This window comes from Dothidotthia symphoricarpi (genome assembly GCF_010015815.1).
Source record: "Dothidotthia symphoricarpi CBS 119687 unplaced genomic scaffold P153scaffold_13, whole genome shotgun sequence".
NCBI classification, from domain to species: domain Eukaryota; kingdom Fungi; phylum Ascomycota; class Dothideomycetes; order Pleosporales; family Dothidotthiaceae; genus Dothidotthia; species Dothidotthia symphoricarpi.
In genome coordinates, this window is record NW_022985020.1 from 1,191,589 (window position 1) to 1,198,722 (window position 7,134).

Genomic DNA, 7,134 nt, shown 5'->3' on the forward strand with positions numbered 1-7,134 from the left:
TTTCTAGTAACTATATACTAACTATACCTACTAGTAGGCTTAGAGGACTAACTAGTCTAGAAGTAGAAGTAGTTAATATATATAAGGGGCTAACCCTAAGGGTAGTTACTAGTATAAATTAGATAAATTTACTAAGGATCTATAGTACTGGTTTTCCTCTACTTATAGTCCTTCTAGTAGCGTGCTAGCTGTTTTTAGTAGGTGTTAGCAGTTAGGGCGGTTAAGCTCTAAGGCTTTACTTACTAAGGTTCTACTAGGCCTAGCCTGTTACATAAGTCCCCCTCTAGTAAAAAATTTTGTATTTTAACCCTACTACAATATAACGCGTTAACCTACCTCTACATATAATTTTTACTGTAGCTACGCTAACTTTACCTACCTTAACTTCTGTTTTACCTACTACTATAATAGTAGGTCTACCTAAGAAGCCTATATTATTTTCTAAGTTCTTCACAACAGCTACTAGCTCTCTAAAGAAGTCTCTAGCAAGGAAGTAGACTTATTCTACTGCTAAGGGTAATAAGAAGGCCTTACCTTTACCTATAAGTTTATCTAGTTTATTAGATTTATTCTTCCCTTTACTAACTTCTTGTTTTATTAGTTTTACGCCCTTTTACTTACTTATCTATTACTGCCAGTGTTATCCCTACCCCTACCCCTACCTTTATTACTAAAAGTTACTAGCCTTTCTAGCTGCCTATCTGCTTAAGTTACGCCTACTGTCTTTTAGAAGATAGGGAGACCTGCGTCTTTAAGGAGGGTAAGCAGTCCTACAATTACTACTCTTAAGAGCGGTACGCTACTTATTATAAGGTAAGTAATATTTACCTTTACTTAGGTACTGCTAGTTAACTCTTAGGTAGGTTCCTAATTAGCTTAAGGCTAAGGTTATCTTCCTCCGCAGTCTCCTTGCTATTCCCTCTAGTAATATGTCTATAAAGTCTATTACTTTGCACTTTAATAAGTTAGGTCCTAGGCTTATTAAGGCTTAGTAAGAGGCTAAGAAGAAGTCTATTAGTTAGCCTAGGTATTAGGATAATAACCTTAGTAATACTGTTACTAAGTTACTTCTTTATACTATTATAGTTAAGCTTAATAACATTTAGGCTACGCTTAATTATTAGAGTAAGGCTATCTTAGTTCTAGTAAGTTTCCTTTCTAGTTTTACTACTTTCCTAGCTAATTTCTGTGCTTTTCTAGGCTAAGACTACTAAAGGTTAGACTAAGCGTTTTATTAATATTATTACTAAGCTTATCCCTCTTCCTTCTAAGCCTTAAGAGCTGCCTATCTGTAAGAATAATAGTAGTGCTAGTAATTAAAGTACTTTTAAGGATAATACTGCTATTAGTAGTAAGAATAAGGTAATATAGTAGTAGTTCCTTAGGTTTTTCCTTTAGCGTTCTAGTAGATACCTAGTGCAGTATAGTATTTTAGGCCTATAGTACCCTGTTAGTAATACTCTAGCTGCCTATAGGTAGTTAATTTTATACTTATTAACTAATTTTCTCTTCTTCTCCTTTTAGTAATATTTTAATTTTCTTAACTATCTATATTCTTAGCCCTAGTAAGAGTATCTGTTAGTAAACTGCCTACAGTTTCCTATAGTACTTATTACTAAAAATATTACTTCCTCCGCCTCTACTCTACTATTACTAGAAGCCCTAGTATTATTATAGTTTATTAGGGGAACCCTTTTAGAAATCCCCTAGTAATTTACTAGCGTTATTTTGTTTTTTCTTAGAGAAGGCTAACTAGCTATTTAGCGCTTTAGCTTCTTTAAGGTTTTCTGCTAGCTTCTATAAAGTTATAGTATAGTCTTTCTATTTAACTAGGTATTATTTCTTGCGCCCTCTACTGCGTTATTTCTACCTTTTACTTATAATTTCTTTAATTTTCTAGTAGTTTTCTAGTTCTCTGTTAACGTTTTCTAATACACTCTTAGGTTAGCAATTATTAGTATCTTATCCTACTAGAGGGTTTCTAGAGTATAGCTATAGCCTATCTATATAAAATACTAGGTAAATACCTAAGAAAGTATTTAATCTTATAGCGTAGGGGAAGATTACTTTCTCTACCTAAAACTTTACATTTTTTTAGTCTAGTTTCTTGCTTAGCCTACTGTTAAAGAAGTATTTTCTGTACTATAGCTACACTTAGTCCCCCTCTTGCAGTTATAGTGCTTCTTATTAATAGTAGTTAGCCTAGATTTCTTAGAGTTATTAGGCTTCTGCTATCCTTACTTATACGTAATCTAGTATTTCTATAAATTTTATAGTAAGTATTCTAGCTAACTTCTCTAGGTTATTAGGCCTCTAATATTATTACTAGATTGCCTATTCTGTATCTTTCTATACTGTATCTACATTATATCTGTATTATAGAAAGAATAGGCTAATGCTAGTAAATACTGCGTTTCTTCCTTTAATAGCAATTTAAGCAGCAGGATATATTAGCGCCTAGTTATCTTATTTCTAATTAACGTAGGCCCGTAAGTAGGATTCTACAGTGCTATTTATCCTTTTAGTAGCGTTATTAGTTTCTAGATAGTAGCTAGTAGACACTTAATAGGTAATACCTAATTTTCTGTAAAGGGTTTTCCAAAAATCTCTAATAAACTAGCTACTGCGGTTAGATACAATAGCGTCTAGGAGCTAATAGTAGGCTACTACTCTTTCTATAAAAGCTCTTATTACTATTTAGGTATCTAGATCTTTTAATAAAATAAGTATTACGTCTTTACTTAGCCTATCCGTAACTACTATAAGGTACTAGTACCCGTTACTTATAGGTAAATTAATAATAAAATCTATTAAGATTTTCTTTTATACTCTATCTAGAAGGAGGAGCAGTCTTAGTAGTCCCCTTTTTAGTTCCCTCTAAGGCTTAGTTCTTCTATATACGTTATAGTTTTAAATAAATTACCTTATTATAGATAATATTCCTAGGAAGAAGTAATTATTAGCTAGGGTTGCGTAGGTGTTTTTACAGCCTAAATAGCCTACAGCTAGGGATTTATAGGTTTCTAAGATAATTTTAGTACGTAGTTCTTCTAAATCTAGTACTTATTTTTGCCCTTAGTAGCGCAGAAACCCTCTTTTATTAATAGTACACTCTACTAATAAGACTTTTAAGTTTAGGTCTAGGGGGAACTTCCTTTAACCTATTTCTACAGCCTCCTTTACTCTTCTGTATATTAGGTTATTTTTAGCTATAACTTCCTATATTCTCTTAAGCTCCTCTAAGCTGTTATAGGCCAAGGTAGAGTTAGTAGCAATTCTTATAGGCGTACTATTAGGTTCCAGCAGGAGGTTATTATCTACTAGAGGCGCGTTATTAGGTTTCTAAGGCTATAGACTTTGTGTTTAGTAGCAGAATAAAACACCTACCTCTTCCTCCCCTTTAAGTTAGGGTTAGCTCCTTACGTATAGCTGTAAAAGCTAGAATTCTCTTATTTTTATACGCTTATTATTTTAGCTTATTAGTAGATCCTCTTCTTTCTAGAAGAGTACGTTAGCCCTTCTATTAACCTTCCCTAGGCAGTATATAAAGGTTAAATTAAATTAGCTAAGTACGTTTAACTAGCGTATATACCTCTTAGATAGCAGCCTTATAGTACAGAAATACTCTAGGTTCTTATAATCTATAATAATAGTAAACTTTAGGACTTACTAGAGTTTAGCGCCCTATTAATTAATATACTTTATAACAGCTAATAGTTTCTTATTATATATAGTATAGTTTACCTTAGCTGCTATATTCTTTACTAAGTAGTACGCTACTATATAAAGTAGCCTGTCTTTTCTAAACTATAAGAGGACCCTACTAGTTACTTACCTAAAGGCGTTATATTCTATTACTGTTTTTAGATCTAGGTTAAAGTTAGCTAACGCTAGCTTAGAAATAAAGGCACTTTTAAGCTTAGAAAATACTATTTCCTAGAGTTCCCCCTATTAGAATACTGCTTCTTTCCCAGTAAGTCTAGTTAGTAGGGTAACAATTTCCAAGAATCCCTTAATAAACTATTAGTAGAAGTTAGTAAATCCTATAAAACTCTAAATACCCTTAACACTCTTTAGCTATTCCTAAGCGTAAATTACCGCTATCTTCTCTAGGTCTATTTAAATACTATTACCTACCTCTATTATAAACCCTAGGTACTTAGTCTTCTTAACACTAAAGTTATATTTATTAACGTCTAGTTATAGGCCTGCTGCCCCAAGTTTCTAAATAATTATCTTAACCTAGCGTTTATAATTCTCCTACAATCTGTCTAAGTAGATAAGTACGTTATTTATATAGGCTAAGCAGTATACATTTAAGTCTTTCTAGAGTACCTAATTAATATATTATTAGAATATACTAGGAGCGTTAGTAAGGCTAAATAAAGTAACTAGCTATTTATATAGCCTAAATTAGGTACGGAATACCGTTTTCTATTTATCCCCCTCTACTACGCGTATTTAGTAGAAGGCTTAAATAATATCTACCTTTATAAACTATTTTACTTTAGTAATTTAGGACAGTATCTTATAGATAAGTAGAAGGGGATATCTATCCTTACGTATAATAGTATTTAAAGCTTAATAGTCTACGCAGAATTATAGCCCTCCTCTAGGTTTCTTTATAAATAGGACAGGGGCAGTAACGCTAGATTTACTTACCTAAATAAACTTATAGTCTAGGTATAACGTAAGTTCCTTTCGTAACACTAGCAGTTCTTCTCTTAATATATTATACAGTAGCCTTTATAGAATTTCTGCTAGCTTACCGTCTTTCTCTATAATTTCAATAGAGTAGTTAATAGTAGCTCCTTTTAGTAGCGTAAGCTTATTAGCCTCCTCCCTTAGAAAGGTTTTAAACTTACTTTGTAAATAGCTTAGTAGCTTTTTCTAGAAGTTAACTATTTTCTTTTTCTTTAGCGCTTTCTTAATATCTGCTATAGAGGTAGAGTATAGTTAAATCTGTTTATCTTTCTAAAATTATTTAGCCTAGGCTAAATACGCCTGCGCACTAATAGCCCTAGGGACCCCTATAGGTATTCTGCCTTCCTAGCTCTGTATCCTAGTCTAGCTACTATAGATAAATATAGATTTCTTTACTAGTGCCAGCGTTACCCAGTATCTATCTATCTAGGGTCTCCCTAGGATAAAGTTATACTCTTTATCTCCTCCTAGCTTATAGGCCTATATTTCTTCTTTATAGCCGTCTATATCTATCTGCATTTAGATAGCCGCTTCTATCTAGGAGGACTTCCCTCCTACTCTAATAATAGGTCTCTGCGTAATTATAGTGCGCTCTAGATTATTATTTCTTATAAACTTAGAGGAGATAACTAAATAAGTTAAGTAGCTAGTATTAATTAAGATAGATACTACGGCTACGTTGTTTATAATTATATAAACAGTTAATAGTTTCCTATTTAGCTAGTTCTGCTAAAATAATAAGAACTACTCTCCTCCTTAATCTAGTTTCTTATACCCCTGCTTACGTCTATATATAGGGGTTTCTAGTTTTCTAAACCTACTATTTCCTTATCTAAGGACTCTTCTAGGTTATAGGTTACTATAAGGGCGGCTTAAGCTAGATAATTAGCTAGCGCTAGAAAGCACTTATTAGCGTAGTGCCTAGGTTTTCTGTAACGTAGATATAGGTTCTTTTCCTTATAGAGGGAGCGCTCTTCTTTAGAGGCCTATTTAGCTCTATTCTAGGTTCTACCTATTGCCTTAATTACCTAACTAAAGTAAGCTTTTAAGGGTTTCTAGTTTATAGAGTTATTCTAGGGAGACCTTATACGCAAGAAGGTAGACTTAATCTTAGCCCTAAAAAGATTTTCCTTAATAGTAACTACCCAAGTTATTAGTAACTAGATAGTCTAGTTACTTAGCACTTCTACAGATATTATTTAGTCTTATAGGTTAGGCTATAGGGCGCTAAGATACCTTGTTTTTAGGTTATTAGTATTACCCTCCTCTCCTACTTTAAAGGCTAGCCTTATAAATTCTATATTAAAGTGTTATAAGGAAAGCTTCCTCTACTAAAAGGTTTAAAGTTTCTACCTAGCCCTCTTAGCGTATAAGTTATCTATAAATTATTTATCTAGGAATATCTATAGGCCTTCTATAGTGCCTATTTTGTTGTAATTTATCTATAACAGGGTAATACTAGCTGTAAGCCCCTTTAATTAGTTAAAGATATACCTAGGGCCTAATCCCAGTCCTCTAATATTACGTTCTAGCTTATAGTTTATCTAGGTTTAGAACCTCTAATAGTCCTTCTAGTTACTATTAAAGTAGTTAGGATCTAGTATCTTAAAGTTTTTTATATAGGTCCTAATAGGTACTATAGAGAAAACTAGTTCTAGGACTGCCCTTAGTCTACGCACCTCTTCTTCTAATTATTATACCCTTTATTTAGTAGGGGTAAGTAGCAGTAGTATACTATTCTTAAGAATATTAATTTCCTAGGTTAGTATTTATAACGCGTTTTGTAATTCTTCTAAAAAGGGTTATTTATTAGGTTTATTAACTAGTTATTTACTAGCTGCTACTAATAATAGGCTAGCTATTAAGATTAGCGTATTTATAAACCTTATTATCTATTATTTATCCTCTTAGAGACTTTAGGAAACTAGTTAAAGTTTTAGCTATACTTCTTATTTATTTAGGTTCTGTCTAGCTATAGTTTAGAGGCGTATCTTAATTGCTTCCTGCGTAAAGCCTATCTCTACTAGCTGTAAAGCTTCTACTTTTAGCTTAGTAACTATAGCATCTCTCTTAATAGATATGCTGCTAGTAGTTTTTCAGGATTCTTTTAATTCCTAGAGGGGTTTTTTGTAAGTAAATTTAAATATAAGGGGCTAACCCTAAGGGTAGTTACTAGTATAAATTAGATAAATTTGCTAAGAATCTATAGTACTAGTTTTCCTCTACTTATAGTCCTTTTAGTAGCGTACCGGCTGTTTTTAGTAGGCGTTAGCAGTTAGGGCAGTTAAGCTCTAAGGCTTTACTTACCAAGGTTCTACTAGGCCTAGCCCGTTACAATATATAGTTACTAGTAAGTGTTTCTAGTAACTATACACTAACTACGCCTACTAGTAGGCTTAGAGGACTAGTAGGAGAACTAGTCTAGAAGTA